The sequence below is a fragment of the Nematolebias whitei genome, chromosome 9 (genome assembly GCF_014905685.2).
Source record: "Nematolebias whitei isolate Nwh7 chromosome 9, NemWhi1, whole genome shotgun sequence".
NCBI classification, from domain to species: domain Eukaryota; kingdom Metazoa; phylum Chordata; class Actinopteri; order Cyprinodontiformes; family Rivulidae; genus Nematolebias; species Nematolebias whitei.
The window spans coordinates 41,097,716-41,100,586 of record NC_056506.1 but is presented as its reverse complement, the minus strand read 5'-3'; the positions used below and the strand labels follow the sequence as shown (position 1 = coordinate 41,100,586).

General features: G+C 37.8%; 1 protein-coding gene across 1 annotated transcript in view; it reads right to left on the bottom strand.

Annotated features, from left to right (window-relative positions):
- LOC119414274 (retinal homeobox protein Rx2-like) overlaps positions 1 to 2,871 on the bottom strand; it is a 19,825-nt gene that overhangs the window by 16,585 nt on the left and 369 nt on the right. The window lies entirely within an intron of this gene.

Here is a 2,871-nt window from a genome sequence, read left to right as displayed (position 1 = left end):
TCATCTCCACCAGCTCCTCCAGAAAAACTCTTCAACTTATTGCTTAACATTTGGTTCATGAGAAACGCCATAGCTTACTCAGAATATTTTTTTCAGTCCTTCCAATGGAGGATAAAACGGCTTGAGGAGAGGTGAAGAGCTTCAAATAATAAAAAAAGAAGTTATTTACTGGAGCTACTTGCTAATCAAAATGAAACCTTGCCTGTTGTGTGTGATGATGATCAGACTGTATCAATAACTTGTAGCTGAAGTAAAACCGCTAAAGAGCTTAGCTCATAATTGACAGGCTGCAGACAATGGAGAGTATTTACCTTGTCAACAAGATGCAGAGGGATATGATAGGCCCTCTGGATGAAGACCAGACCTGTCTTCTTACTTAATCAAATAACCGGGATGGGAATGCAATAGTGAAATAATAATGCAGACCTAGACGTGAAAGTGTAAATACATTCATAATGTATTTGTAGCGTACAGATTCAAGTTTAACATCAGTTATAACAAAAGATCTCAGTCATACAGAGCTGAGAATGTAAATAACGTTGCAGTGAAATCCTAAAAGTGATGGTGGTTTTGTTATTTCGTTTAAAAATAATAGTGGTTTAAAAACAAAAGTCTGTTTGAACTTGTTAAAGATGTCTCTCTGCTTCAACACACCTGATTTAAATCAATTGATGACCTCATTAGCTTGTTGTCAAATTCAGCCCAAGATGATTAACAACCCATTAATTTCAACCAGGTGTGTGAGGCAGCGAAGCGTGTAGTGTTAAATATGGCACAGCTTCCAGAAATGTTATAAGTTAAGTAGATTTATTTCAGGATCTAGCTTTAAAACTGTAATGTGGCTCCATGAAAACCATTCCAAGGCAAAACAAACAAGAAATATGAAAATAATTATATCAAAGAAAAGTACACAGACTTCAACAACTTTAATTCCTCTTTTTTGTTAAATGTAAACCGCTTTTTTCGGATGATTCCTTTTTTTGGTATCAGATTCTGTGCAGCTGGAAGGATTTTTACTGAAACCTTTTTTTACTTTTGGACATTTGTTATGATGCACAACCATAACAACAAGGTAGTTTTTTACAGCTGGAGCAGCATTTCAAAAGTTGCTCAAATAATACCTCAGCTACAGCTCCAAATTCCAGATGAGTTGAAAAGGAGGTGTCGTGGATGCATTCCCATCTATCTGGCAGTGGTGCTCGAGTGCTTGACTGCTGAGATCCCGAAGCTGGTTGAAAACGTGGCTTGTGGCAGCGGGATGACCAGTATCATCCCTCGACACCTGCAGTTCCATCCGCGGGGACGAGGGGCTCGGCAGCTGCTGGGAGGAGTGGCTATTTCTCGGGGAGGAGTTCTGCCCGGCATTCAGGCAGTCCTGCTGCCCAAGCGGACCAAGATGTCTGCTGGGTCCAGGTGGACAGCTCGACAGCTGCAGCCAGTTTCTTTGGATCTGCTGTGGGAAGGACTGCTGCAGATCCTTCCTGCCTACAAACAGCATCTATAACAACTCTTTAATGAAAACAGGATGATGAGCTACAACAACAATTCATTTCCCTTTGGGAATTAATAAAGTATTTTTGAATTGAATTGAATTAACACAGAGGCAAATAAAAGGATTAGCAATATTTTAGCAGGTTGCACAGGGAGATGTTTAGTAGAAGATAAACATCTGAAACATCTTGCTCACTTAGGACCTGGACTTGGAAACACAGCAGCAAACTGCAAAATGAAAAGCTGAAGATTCAATCTGATTTAAAATGTTGCCACATTAAAGCAAACTGTTTTTTCACTCATGCTTTCATTTGAGCAGAGACATAAATCATGAATAGTTAGCAAAGATATTTAAAATGGACAACTTTCTAAAATGACATTGTAAATACATGCAGATTTTTTGTACTTTGGTTACTGTATATTGAGTATAATTTTACTGATTTTGGCTCTGATATGGTGCCTTTTTCTTTAGTTTTAAGATGCTTCAACTTCTGTTTGCTGTCCTGGATCGTTGCCACAAAGCTTCCTCCCAAGAGTTTATTAGGGACGATACGGTGTTAGCACTTCATTGACCTACAACTTCTTTACCTAACACAAAACTAATAAGGCTCAGGACATTAAGCATGTATGACTTAAGATGAACTAATTACAGGGGATTGGTTGTAGATATTCTGTCCTGTGGATTGCAGCCATTTTACTGTGGTTAAATCTTTCAAACCCACAGCAAGTTGTATTTTTAGCTGTGCTCCAGACACACTGAATGTAAAACAGCTCCATAATAATTGCAGGTGTTTTGAGTAACTTGGGAATGTTCAAATTTTGAAGTGGATTGCATTTGTAAATTACAAAACTCTCATTCAACATGTGGTTAGAGCTTTATATAATCTTACTTTAAACTGAACTCTGGAACACTTTTTGTTTATGTGTGTGTTTGTTTTGTTTTTGTTACGTGACAATTACAAAAAGAAACAACTTACAAAACTGTTTCACAAACTTCCCTTCATGTAAAACTGACAAATAAAGTAAGATTTCTCTGCAGAGACAGTTGCATTGTTACAAAATATTTTTTGTTCTTTTGCATCTGAACTCTAGTTGATTATTTAGGAAATGGCATTTTAAAGTTATTTTTTTATGTAATTGAGTACAATGTGTACATTTATTTAATTTTCTTTAATTTTACCTTCAATAAACAAAAATACATGATACATTTTTTCATGTTACAGGCAAAATGCTCAGATTTCAAATATTGTGCGCCATCCGTCCATCTATCCATCCATCCATCCAGCCAGCCAGCCAGCCAGCCATCCATCCATCCATCCATCAAGCCAGCCAGCCAGTCAGCCAGCCATCCATCCAGCCATCCATCCATCCATCCATCCA